This window comes from Salarias fasciatus, chromosome 20, assembly GCF_902148845.1.
Source record: "Salarias fasciatus chromosome 20, fSalaFa1.1, whole genome shotgun sequence".
NCBI classification, from domain to species: domain Eukaryota; kingdom Metazoa; phylum Chordata; class Actinopteri; order Blenniiformes; family Blenniidae; genus Salarias; species Salarias fasciatus.
Window position 1 is genome coordinate 17549944 of NC_043764.1, and position 13985 is coordinate 17563928.

At 42.5% G+C, this 13985-nt stretch overlaps 1 protein-coding gene across 1 annotated transcript in view; it reads left to right on the top strand.

Moving 5' to 3' along the window:
* The first annotated feature begins 846 nt into the window (after positions 1-846).
* The window catches only part of LOC115407644 (prickle-like protein 2), a 34711-nt gene continuing 21572 nt past the window's right edge, over positions 847-13985 (top strand). The window contains exon 1 of the mRNA XM_030118070.1: positions 847-1079. The gene's annotated coding sequence lies outside the window, so the exon portion shown is untranslated. The remainder of the gene's footprint in view (positions 1080-13985) is intronic.

The window sequence follows — 13985 nt, forward strand, 5'->3', positions numbered from 1 at the left end:
CAGAGCCTCCTTTATTCAAAGGTAGTTGCAGCCTTGATGGAATGAATCACCAACCTCACTGAGTCAGACTTCAGAAGTGATGCAGTGAAGAGCATTTATAATCATACGGTGTCGTTGTGTTGTTTGCTTTGTATGCAACTGAAGATCCTCTAAAAAAACACACACACACACAACTCTTTGTTTCCTAGTTTTATAAAATAGTAAGGGGTGAAAGTGGTTTGAGGGTAAAAATATTCATATATTCAAATTTTTTTTTCCCCCCGTGTGTTTCTCTACTATTTGAAAGAATAAATCACGTAGGGATGTTCTATCGCCCGATCTCCCCCCCCCCCGCCAAGCAAAGTATGTCAAGCCCTCCCAGACAATTCTCCATTTTATCATGTCATTTTCATCCCCTTCAAAACTGGAGTGCATAAATACTCCTGTTATTCAAATCGGAGGCTGTGTGCCACGGTGCGATTGGCTGATGGCTGATGACTCATTTCAACAGGCTGGTGTGGGGCTGGCGAGAAGGAGGCTGGGTGGGTGGGGAGGTGGTGCTGCTGGTGAAAAGGGGGAGCAGAAGGTGGGAGTAAATCCTTCTCCCACTGCCTGCACACTTGTGTGTCAGAGCCGCCGCTGATTGCACACAAACACATATTATAAATACTTGGAGAAGGAATCAACTGCGTGTCTTTACTTTCTTACTGTTTCTCTCGCTCCAGCTATGATTGCCTGTAGCCATACTTGAGGAGAGACACAAAGCCTGGAGGAGAGAGAGAAAGAGAGAGAGAGAGGGGTTGAGAGAAAGAAAGAGAGGTAGAGCAAGAGAGAGAGAGAGAGAGAGAGAGAGTTGTGCTGATCACAGTCTGCAGCCCCCAGCCTTCCTCTGTTGCTACAGTACCAGAGGGAGAGGAAGCAGAGGCAGAGCTGCTGTTTGTCTCGGAGAGTCGGAGGGGAAGAGGAGAGAGAGAGAAGAGCCAGATCCAGTCTTCTGGTATGTGTCCAGTGTGAGCCGCTCAGCCCAGGCTTCCTCTGCACTTCTGCAGCTGTTTCAATATCCGCTCACAGCAGGACTCCAACACCAGCCACGCAAACAGGTCAGTCACCACAGCATCAACACGAATTACGCACTTCTGTGGTATATAGCTTAAAAAAAAAACTTTGATTAGATTGTGATATCCACTGGTCATTGTTTTTTCAGTATGTTTGTGTTGTCAGAAGCCAAAGTGTATGAATATGTTACTCCATTTATAGTCTATATAAAAAAGCAAGTGTGATTTAATATATGCCAGTATGGATGATGAATGAAAGTTCTCCTGAAGAAAAGAGGTGTATCCATCCTCTGTTGTGCTTTGTTATGTGTGTGTGTGGATGTGACAGGTGGGGGATGTTTTTCACATTTACGTTTGTGCTAATTCCTGTTTACCTGCTGACTGACAAGTGAAAAACATCACTGGGACCTGGAGGGGGGGGGGGGAGAAGCAGCCTCTGATAGGAGTGAATGTTCGTCTGATTTCAGCCCCTTTTCCCCAAGCGTAAATCCATGTGTCCCTGAAACAGAAAGTGGGTGGAGTGGGAACAGTTTCATCGCTGCTGCTGCTGCTGCACTCAGTCCTGTTAAGAAGCAGAACATCGAGATGCTGCGCTTCAGGCAGACTACAGTATTTGATGGCATGCAGATTGTGCGTATTTCTCAACCCGCAGTGTCTCAGTGTGCACTCTCAGGAAATTCTGCAGGTGTTTACAGTTCAGATTTTATACAGGTTTTTTTTTTCTGTAGCTTTGAGTGAGCCTTTTGTCTCAGCTGCGCAAAAAAAAAAAGAGCGACTGCACCCAACCCTCAATTATTGAAGCACTGACACATTATGATCACAAGATATTCTCAGATCAACATCTAATCTATTACATAACAAGGTTGTCAGCATTATGGCACGAGTTCCAAAAAAACAGGGCTGCCATCAAAACAAAGGTCCTCCCAGTGAGCCCCTTTTTTTTTTTTTTTTTTTGCTGCAATATTATCCACACAGCTGCATAGGTTGTGTAAAGTCATTAAATTTGATTTTATTATCAGTCTGTTTACCTTTTCACAGTGTGTCTAGAGTCTCATTACGGTTTCAGTTGATCCTTTCGCGGGTTTTAAATTTTCCTCAAAAAATCCTCAACTCTCATTATTCGCGCCATGACACAAAGCGGAGTTGAGAATTACCACCTTCTCCTCCATGTTAGTATGTAACACTTGTCGCTTGTGCTGCATCCTGGGATGTAACTGTGTGTAATGGCAGCTTGTGGATGTTTACTGCAACATTTCGGCAGGTCGGAGCGGGATTATTTTCCTCCGGTTGGAAACTTGTTGAATCCACTCCGCTTCTTTTTGAAGTTTGTCGGCGAAGTGAGCGTTAATCCGCCATGAGGACGCAGGGATACGAGGCTCTGAATAGACGCGTATGGCTGAATGAGATTTCACAGAGAGACATTGTCAGTGTCAAGACGGTTTAGACCCCTGAGCCATGACCGTGATCTGGGCTGGCACTGACAGTAGAAAAAAAGGAGGGAAAAAAAAATAAAAAATCCCCCCGGTGTTTGTGTCTCTCGGAGAGGATGCTGCTTTTGTTTGCTGACGACTGTCAATCTGTCACTGTGATGTGGACGAATCAGCCCCAGCTCCCCGCCGACTCCGACCCATCCCTTCATCAAGCAGCCCTCAGTGTGCCCCCCCCCCTCCCCCGTCCATCCATCCATCCATCCATCCCTCCCTCCCTCCCTCCCTGCCTGTTTCTCCCACCAGGTTTTTCAAATGTTTGTCTCTTCACTTTCACCGCACACCTCCCTCCACTCCTCTCCGCTCTGGTCGCCACAGAAACGGCTGATTCAGGTGGTGGGCGGGTGTCTCGGAGCTCTTGCTGCTCTGCCCCATGCGGTGCTTTCACAGTACATTTCTGCTTCTGTGCTGCTTTTATGGCCCTGATATGCTGACGGTTCAGGTGGCTCAGTCAGATGTTACACAATTGGATCAACCGCACAACACCCATTTGTTCAGTTCCCTCTGAGGACATGTTTGGCATTCAGCGCCGAATTACTATTCATGTTTAGTGTTTCCTCAAACAATGCATCTCAGGGAGCATCTTTGTTGCCTACTGACAAGTCACTGGAGCAGAGAGGGTTTTTTTTTTAAAGGGGTTTATTTATTTTTTTTTAAATTAGTGATGACTTTATTTATCATTCTGACGTAAATGGCTGAGCCTTGACCTGTTTTCCAATTAAGTGATCCAGAGAGATGGGAGGCCTATTTTTACCCAAACCTACATGACACCTCAGAGTCACGCTGTGCGTGTCTGTGTGTGTGTGTGTATGTGTGTGTGTGTGTGTGTGTGTGTGTGTGTGTGTGTGTGTGTGTGTGTGTGTGTGTGTGTGTGTGTGTGTGTGTGTGTTTAGAGCCTTTACCGATGCGATTAATAATGTAATATACCATGACCGGCTCATTTAATAATAGATATGCTATGACCTTTCTCTTACGTAAGACCGATGGAACAAGTTTGCATTGAGCGAAAAGAAATGGACATTTCTGTATAAATTCCCTCCTTGAATCCTCGTATTTCTGCAGACCTCCCACTCAAAAAGCATTCAACGTCAGCTCAAAGGATTTGCTCTTGTAATTACCCATGAATTTATCAGAAGTGGCTTTTTGTTTTGTGTCGTGGGTTTATCCATTTTGTTGTATCTCCGGATTGCTCTTGGTTGCCATGGTGATAGTTTGTACAGTAGCAGAAAACACTGTCTTTTAGAAAAGCTCCTGAACAGGAAATGAAACCTGTGTTGCACCATAGTCGATCCCTCACAGGTCCCCGTGAGTTTGTCCTGCTGTGCCTGATGAAATTAAAAAGGGAGTTGTATTCACTAAGGAGATAATCGTGAAGGCCGGCTCTGTCAAAATTGTTGTGAAAATCGAACTGTACAAACAGTTTATTGATTTGTCTCTGCTGCTTTATGGCATATCTTTGACAAATTGGCTGCTGAAAAAAAGTAATCGCAGTGCTGTTCAGCCTGAAAAGATGAAATTAGAAGTCTCACAAAAACATGAGATTTATGATTTAACTTCTGCTTTTTTGCAAACTTGGAAGTGTAAATATATGCAGGTTGCAGTTGTTTTTCAAACCTGCAGTGTTGAGCCATTAGACTGAGTGGTGACGCAGCCTGAGACTCATACGGCACACTGCAGACCCATCACGAGACACAGCCAGAACAAAGAGCACACACTGTCATCGGAGTGAAAAACTACAGACACACAAGCAGTCTCTGCACAACACAACACAACACAACAGATGAGTGTTGCACAGGAACGTGTGACATGCAGGATGACGCTGCGTTCCCAGACCTGACTGGCTCATCCTGATACACAGCGTCCTCCACCTCCACGGGGTCACTTTTAGATCCGTTTCTTACTTGTAAATATGGCGCAGAAATACTTGGAGAGGAGTTTACAAATGATGAAAACTTTGACATCATGCAGTTTGATCAGTTCACAGTGTTCAGTAAAAAAAAAAAAAAAAAATCCATCCACCTTGGTTCCCTCTCGGTCTCTGTGGCTCCCTAGAGAGCAGAGATGCTCTGTCAACTTCCTTCTGCTCTCCTGGGAAACCCAAGCTGCTCCCAAACCAAACCAGAGATGGAATCTCTCCAGTGAGTAATGGGCCTTCCGGGGGAGCTCCTCTCAGTCGGGCGTGCCTGGTAACCCCCAGATGGGAGGCGACCGGGGAGTATGCTAATGACCCAAAGTTCATGACTGCTGGTGAGGGTGGACGGAGACCGACCAGTGACCAGAGAGCTTTGCTGTACAGCTCAGCTTCCTCTTCTCCTGATGAGACCATGCAGGGTAATTTAGTGCTAAACTACCTAATAACATGAATGCAATTGATACACTAAAGGTTCCCCATTACGTACAAAAGAATGACAACGAGAAAGGGGACGGTCCTGGACTCATATCTTCAGTGCTGCACACTGCTCCAGCTATAAGATCGAAATCACAGTTTAAGAAGCCGCTCTGACTTTAGTAGGGATGCAACCCTTTAAAATAGAGAGTGCTAAAGAAAGTCTGTGAATCCACGTGGACACAATAAAAATGCCTCAGGAAGATGTGCTGTCAGTGGAAAATCCAGCAGCAGTAGTAGACCACTGGCTGGCACTGACCTGATTTACCATATTAATAAAAAGTTGCAGATGATGAAGGAACAACGGTCTACCTGGGACCCTGCAAACCGCTGTACCCTTGGCTGGAAGAAGCAATAAAAACAGCAAAAGTCAGATGATGTTATATATTTCCTCTTTCGTTATTTGAAAGCCATCCTGAGCTGCACCGCTGCGCTGAAAGACATTTTCCTTCGTTCCATCAACTCTGATATATTTTGAGTCGGTCCCACGTGAACTGTCCTGCTGCTGCAGTAATCCGTCCCCGATATACGAGCTATTTAAACTGCGCTGGCCAGCATCCATACAGTATCAGTCATTAAATTATTAACAGTCAGCCCACTAATGTACGAGTGTGTTCTTTGCAGCCACATATGAAACAAAGTGTGTGTTCTGACGCAAGTGTCAGAGCCCACACCGCACCGGAACATCTGCAACAGGTGTCATGACACAAAAATAACAAATGTTTCTCGCTTCACCTGTCAGCAGTCACAAGGTAATGGCTGATCGCTGTACTGCATGTCTTTGTCATGAAGCAATGCGCTTGCCACGGCGTTGGCAGTAAGGCTATCAGAACTCAAATAGAGAGATCATCATATGTCTGACCAATATTATATATTATAATAAGGCCACAGACAGACCACAGAGTGTGTTATGAATGCAGACAAATATGTGATTTTGGTCAGTTTGAGACTCGCCAACTAATGTCAAATATCTATAATGAATTTTATGCCTTCAGCATTACATGGTTCAGATTTTCAGTATGGAAGTATTTGAACAAGTGGCCTACAAAGTGTTTAAACCTTGAGAACTCTGTAAAGAAATGCAGTGGTCCAATAGCATGAAGCGATTGCATTTATTCTTTAGATTGGCCTTCAATATAGATGTCTATAAAAAAAAGAACTTCCAAACTGAAAAAGGAAATTATAGAATTGTATTTCTTATTTTTCTTTATCATAATGGACTTCACTCCGCTCTATCAGTAAACCATTCTCCTCAGTAAATTGTCCCCAGGCTCTAAACTAAACAATCTAGAAGAAGGACTGGGACATGAAGATGTACAAGAACTGTTGTCAGAAGGATTTAATGCAGATAACTTCTCATCTCAGTGATTTAAAGAAGGCCTGTTTTTTTCTTGTTGTTGACGAAAACATGCTCAGAGGAAATCTGGTAAATCTTACTCTGCATATTGTTTCATTTGTGAACTGAAAGGCGAATAACGATCCTAGGTGATTTAGTGGCTTCAGTTGACTGTTGTAAAATCCTTATTAAAACCCTTATTGAAGCTTGTTGTTGTGCTGACACCAAGGTGATGGTCATGGCTTTCTTCCCAAAGCTGTGTGATCCTGTGCGCGACACCTTAACCCTGCCCCAGGCCTCATCAGGACCAGCACCCTGCCTCAGTGTGCTTCTTTAGAGGTTCCTTGGCGCTTTGTGTCGGGGATGTTTCTACACCAACTTTGCTGTTCTGGCCAAAGATTCCCATCTGGACCCGCTCTCCCTACCATCTGCTGCGCCGCTCTCTCATTGGCCAGTTGTGAGCCTTCTAGATCAAACGGCCCCCACACGGTTCTGCTGAAAGAAAAGAAAGATGGAGGTGGAGGAGGAGAGTAGATGAGGAGGATTCACAGGCACAAAGATTTGTAAATCCCGGAGTTTAAATTTAATTCGCGGCCGTGTGTTTCTCCAGCGGGTGCCTCAGCAATTTCCAACCAATCTCTCTGTACCCAGAAAGTGCTGACTGGCTCATGATAGGGATCACTAAGAGAACAATACAGTTTATGCTTAGTCAGAGAAAGACTCTTTCCCTGAAATGAAAACTTAGAGAGAGAGAGCCGGGGACAAACAGATCCAGCGCAGGTGATCACTGCCAGAGGAGAGCGACGTGACGCACACGCCGCAGCTGCGGCTCAAGCTGTTGTTGGTCATGAACTGAGGGATATGAGGAAAGTTAACTCGAGGGGAATCATCTGTAAGCCGCCGCTCCCTGAGGTTCATTACTCACTGCCTTTAAACTAATTGTGTCATTACTGGGGTTCTGAAATCGCATTTCAACACTCACGAGATGTGTATGCAGCACACTGGAAGCCAAGCGGCGCATTTCCTCAAGGAAAAACTCATGAACCGTTCATCAGATAGCGGAGGAAATGGATGTTTGCATGAACACTGTTGGGTGACTGAACAAATGTGACTGTCGTCCACCAGCTTCCCATTAAATATATAAGCACTGCAGCATATCCTGAGCGTCAGAGTTTAACTGCGTCGGTTACAGTCTTGCCTAAATTATGATGTCTCCTGACTTTGTGTCTTAAATTATGAGTACATGAACTCATGCTCTTTCCACATTATACTGTGATGACTTTTTCTTTTTTAAAATTAACATTATGTTTTTAAAGTCTCTCACTGTGATCTCTTTCTCATCACATCCTTATCTTTTATCTGTATTAAATCCAAAACTCTGAAAATTCCTGAGACAGCTTTTTTTGCTTCCTAATGAATTCCTTGTGTCTTCTGCAATTTTAGTTGATTTTGACTTTTTTTTAATCACTGTAATGCACCCAGCAGATATATAATTAAAATATTGCTCTTATATAATAACAGATGTCCAACAGTTTTATTCTGAGTCCAAATGTATGGCAGTTGTCCAAGTAATTATGACAGTAAACTTGATTTATTAACTTTCTTTTGAATTGTGTGAGACTAAAATGTGATGATTTGCCAGAGCTGTTAGGATAATGAATGTGAACTGGAGGCCAAACGTACTGATAGAGAAGAAAAATTTCAGCAATTAAGGCTTAACCTTAATTTAGAGAGCTTATAAAAAACTGGAAGTTTGTTCAGGTGTGTTTTTTTTGTTTTGTTTTGCTTTGTTTTGAAATTGTATTTTAATGAAAACCATAATTTGACCCCTGTGGACACTCATCTGTTGAAGGTTGTGGTGAAAAACAGTTTACAGGGATTTTTTTCTGACAGATTTCATAAATTAGATTTTTTTTTTTTGCCTCCTCACAAAAAATATTGTTTGTTTTTTTGTGTTTTAAATGGCAACAAGTGTCATTTACTCCTTGTCCCGTGCGCTTTCTTTAGGTTAGTTGATCCCATCTCTGTTTCTCTTGGTGGTGTCATGAATAAAGACTGCCATACGTTTAGTATAATTCAAGAGGATCTTATACATTCAGAACAAGCATTCTGAAAAAGTCCAGCTTGAATGGTCACACCCTCATGTCCTCTTCTGTCTTTGATGATTCACATATAAAAGCAATAAGAACATTTATTTAAAATTTAAAAGACTTTCTTGTGTGTCTCCCATAATTCCATATGGATGAGAACAAGTATATCTTTGCTTATATTTTTGTTATCATTCCATCATCAGTTGAACAATGTATGATCAGGGTAACTGAGGTAATATAACCAGGAAAGAAAGTTTAATCAGAACAGTTTTATTTCCATTCAGAGAAAAATAATGTTCCAGATCAGTTTAATCCTGACAATCAAAGTACTTTTTTCCTTTCCAACCACTGAGCAGTTAAACATACAATCAAAGAAATGACATATTGACTGTTAGTAATTTAAACTGGCTGTTTGCAGAGGGTGTTCAGGCACTCTGGAACTGCTTATTCCAAAACGGCGAAAATGGAGGAGAGCATTTTTGCGTTTGCCATTTTTCCTATAATTGCAGATGTGTTTTACGTTGGTTTTACATTTAAATACTTTGCAAGTCCACAACAGATGAGCAAATGTAGCACCAAAGACAAAAGGATCACAACAAGCTGAATCACCAGCAAAACAGAAGATGAATTTTAAAATGTGTTATCCAGTTCAGTTTTATTTTTTGCCATTAAGATCTCCATATGTCAGTTTCCTGACTACATACCAGCCTTTCATGCACAAATCAATTCTTGTGTCCCAAACAAATTTGTGTTTGCTTGTGTCTTATTCACGCTGTTGATCGTCTGTTTCCCTTTAACAGGAAAATTAAAAAGAAAAAAATCTTTTCTTTTAACCTCACTGAACCTGCCAATACGTGGCAGCGACAACACAACTTCCCTAACAACTCAGTGCCTCCTTATTGGAGCCACTTCTTGCTTCTTTACGCATTAATCTGTTTGATTCGTTGGTCATGTTTAGTGACGATGTGTTGGAGAACACAACATTGGGTCCTTTATAAAGAAGCATCGCTGCAGTTTTAATTTGGGAGCATTAATGTCAGGGACACATTTCTAAACATTCCATTGAAATGATGTTTTTCCTGAGTCTGGAACAACACCGTCATCCCAAGAGGGTTTTCTGTCATTTTTTAAGTCGATTTTATTTAGAAATATCATGAATCTTAGCACAAAATCACTGCTGCACCGTAAACGTCAGAAAAGTCAACAATGCTTGTGTGTGATGCCCCAAAACTTGCAGCGCCGTCGAGCTGACGGGGAATTACTTCACAGACTGAAATCTTTGGTCTTGTCTGATGAGCCCTGCGTCACTCCAAACAGCCTCGATGAGATGGGAATGCGATGCAGGCAAAGCCGCTAACTATTACACCTCCTTTGTGAAAACCACACTCTACTCAAATACTTCTAACTAACAGATCCTCTCCGTGGCTGCACCACCTGCCTCTCATCAGCCCCCTCATCAAGCAGGATAAGATCGCTGCTAATCCTCTCGTCTCAGCCTGTGGCGAAGCCGCCGCGCTCCCGCTGCAGGGCTCGGCGGCTCCCTCGGGGCCTCCTGCAGGAGCGCGGAAAGGTGCTCTCAGCCTACACGCTCACTTCATGCCCTCTTTTCACTCTCTTTATTTACGCATCCATCTTTTTCTCTTCACCTGTGTGGCATTCTCGCTTTTTTTTTTTTTTTTTTGACTGGAGAAACAACCGCAGTTCGTGGGCAAGTCAGGCAGATTTTTTACCCATCGAGAGCTGTTTATTGGGTTCAAATCTCTCCTTTGTAATAGTGAATGATTAACAGTGTGTGCCTGTGACCTCCCAGCGAACAGGCGTTCATACGTATCATCACACTATATTAAACTACCAAAGTCTAATATCCTGCATGTAGATAAAACTAGATCTAACTTAACCAGCTACAGACGGAAATGTCGCACACGAGTGAAAATTTGACATTCAGAGTAAGTAAATTGTCATATTACAAATAATATTAGAACTCATTGTGTAGATTTGCAGCAGAGCATCGTGTTTTTATTTCTGCCAGACAACAATTCTTATCGTCTCATAAAACATGAAAATAGAAAATGAGGTTCTTGAAGGAAGCAGATATAAACAGGGGCTGTTTAAATGAGTTCATGTAGGTTTAGTACTGCGCAATAATGTTAATCATACACACCTCGTTCACTTTGAGGAGCATGAGCCAGGTTCTAATCTTAACGGTGCACTAATTCTGAACAATAAATGCTGCGACTGACCTATGAAATATATTTGAGGTATTTAAACCTCTTAAGATCTTTTCAGTGCAAGTGTGGTCTTCATAAAAGTTAAAATGATTATAACACATTTGCTATTTTTCACAAAATAAGTAGGATTTTTAGAAAACTCCTGTTTATCATCACTACTCCTGAGTTACTGAGTAAAACATGAGATGCAGAGATGTCATTGCACAATATTTAGTTTGAATAAAAGGTATAAATTGATAGCTATATCAACCAAAAGAATTTTTAGATCGTCTTGCAGCATTTTTCCACCACTGAATTCTGGACCTCATCTGTTTCATTCAAAGCCCCTCATAGGCCCTCCAAATGTGTCTGTGATTTGGCCCCTTCATCAAGATGTTGAAGTGGGACAGCCATAGGTGTTACTCTGGCCACAGAGTCCTCCAGAGGACCATTGGATCCAGGGAAGTAATTGAATTTGAGGTTCCAGCTAATGGTTTTCCTCGCAGTAGGATATCCCCCCCCATCCTGTGGGCTCGCAGCGTCATGTATGGCCTCCGCAGCGCGGCGCTCAGGCAGGCCCTAAATCATCCCGTAATGACTCTGGAGAAGCTAAGTACCTCTTACTCTTTTAACAGACCTGATTTAATAGCACTTGTTAATCCAAACAACATATAACAAGCTTTCCATTTTGTGTATCCTTTATCGGCTTCGCTGAGCAGATGTTATAGTAGATTCACTGCCTTTGGATAAGAGTGACATTGTTAAAAGCCAATTAGAAAGTAAGAATCTCAATGAGATCAGGATATTCTGGTACACCTCCACATTTTACTTCATTAGTTGTCCTGCTTGGATCGCTGTGTCTTTCACCTCAGAGGAAATCTGTTGTCCAATCCACTTAAACCAGTCTTCTCATTAGGAGCAGCAATAAGGTGATTTGTTTGGTCTTTCAAACTTTACAACCCCTTAAAATGTCATTTTGACAGGTTATACTGCCACAATAGAAATATAACGGAGACCAGATTGATGGTGCGTCGTTTCTTTGCTGTTTTTTTTAAAAGAAGTGTTTTAAAGCTCTTTCAGACCTGCCGCTCTCTGTGGCTCGGGACAAATTGACAGTTTTCTCTAAACCTGGAAACTTAAAGACTCATCGGTCTCATTTGTAGACTTCTCCCCTCGGACCCCTCGTCTCTGCACCTCCATTGTTATCCTTTCATCCTTTCAAGCAGTCTCCGTATCGCTTTCTGTCTTTTCCTTTGAGCAAATCTATCTCAGTCATCTACCCTCTATTTCGCCGCTTTACATATCTCGTTTTCTTTTTTTTCCTCCCTTCAGCTCCGACCAAGCGGCTCTTATCACAAAATGAGTGTGTATCATAATTGTTCTGTTTGCTGAATCCATTTCGGTGCCACGTCTTCTTGCTGCCCTTCAGCGGTGTAAAGTCCCCTCTAAGGGCCACTGGCTTTTCCTCATTAGTTAATTACATTTTGTCACGACGGCTGCGACTGTGAGCAGCTACCTGAGTGGCGTTCGGGTTAATGCTGACACAGACCAGAGCTGACCTTTCCCTGCACCTGACGCGGCGTCGTCTGTAATGTCTTGAATCGCCTTTCATTAGGTTGTTGTTTATCTTGGCGAACTCCGGCGAGCTTTTCAGCGGCGTCACATGATGGTTCGTGACGGAGGTCGCGGTGAAAAGCTCTCAGAAATAACTGTGGCACCTCCTGCTCCAGGTGTAATTACACACTCAGTGTCAGACCAAGTCATTTTCCTGTTTCCAGGTGTTCCGGATGGTTTTCGAGTTCAGCACACCTCTACGCCTGTAGCAGCTTCAGGCCATCATGTACAGACTTGTTCTCTTCACATATTTTTTTTTTTCTGACTCTGACTTGATCTGTTGAGATTTGATCGATTTGTCCCAACTAATCGTCTACTCCTTTTTTGTTCCATTGCAGCCAATTTATATGCCTTTGTTTGCTTCTGAACGACTCCAACATGAGTCATTTCTTGGCCATTGTTGACTGCATTGCTCCACAAAACTGTCTTTTTTTTTTTTTTTTTTTTTTAATAATAAAAATGCAGCATTGACCGAAGGTGGCAGATGAATCCAGCTTTCACTTGTTTTCGTTCGCTTCTCTCGCCTCTCTTTTAATTTCGGGTTGATACACCCTCCCTGCACAGGTCTGCTTTTCAGTGTTTGGCGGCGAACAGATGTTGTTTTTTGTGGGAGGTTATTTTTTCTTCCTTTTTAGTGCACGCCGATGTATCTGTTGCTTGTTGTTTATCGGCACAACGATGCATGAGCTTTAAGTGCAAAAGCCACTTCTAATACAACACTCAGGCCAATTGGAGTGTTGTTAACTCATCCACCGCGTCTTGGAGAACGAGGTGAATACGTGAGAAGAGATGTGCTGCATCCTCACATGTTCCACGTACACTCAATCATTCCACTTTACAACCCGCACTGAAAAAAGGCTCCATCGCCTGTAAATGTTTCAGAAAAGTCATTCATTCAGCTCAGAGATGCCTTTATGCACTTCACATATAACTGGAGATGCTTCCCATATGGCATCATCATCCACGTGTTCGTCAGTCCTTCTGTGCTGGTTTAAAAATATATATACATATATCTGCGGCCAGTTTTCTGCCAGTAAAAGAAAAGATTATGGAAATATATTGAGATTTAGAGCATTGTTTCTGGAGGGAGTGCTGAGATTGTGAAATTCCCACGGCGCTGTCACATTCTAGCCAAGTTCTTATCAGTCAAATGCATCCAAACAAATCAGAAAAAAAACTGCCTTTTCCCGGAACTAAATCAATCACCTCCATTGTAGTTCATCACGAACGGACATGGACACTGCTGTTTGACGTGTGTGCCGCAGTGAGTGCCACTGCCAGCTGAAACCCAACGACCATGGGTGGCATAATAACACTGATGGCAAGACACTTGCCAAAGAAAACAGAGGTGATTTGATCTCATTTCCTCTAAAGAAAACCGTAATTAGATCCATTGGTGCTCAGGTAAGTTCTCATCATGCTGCATTTATAACACAGTAATGGGTCGTTTTAGCAGCTTGTCTTTCAAAATGCACTAAAGTATGTTTTCATGGCGGTAATAATAGCTTCATTTGAGAGAAAACATCATTTATGTGGCAAAAATATACAAAGGGAGCACAAAAGAGGTGCAAGTCTGATTCGGGTGGTTGAGGTAGATGGATGGATCAATAGAGACCATATTTTGATTTTTAAACCAGGAGACACTTGGTTCAGCCTTGAGATACATGAATGATTTTTTTTTAAAAATTGGCAAAAAACACATGATAATTTCAAAATATGAATACAAAAACTATTTGATTGAATAAAATAGTTCCTCTCAATAAGCGAAAACAGAAATTCGGATTCTCAAATGCCACTCCACTTCTGTGCATGAATGATCTCTCTTCAACCA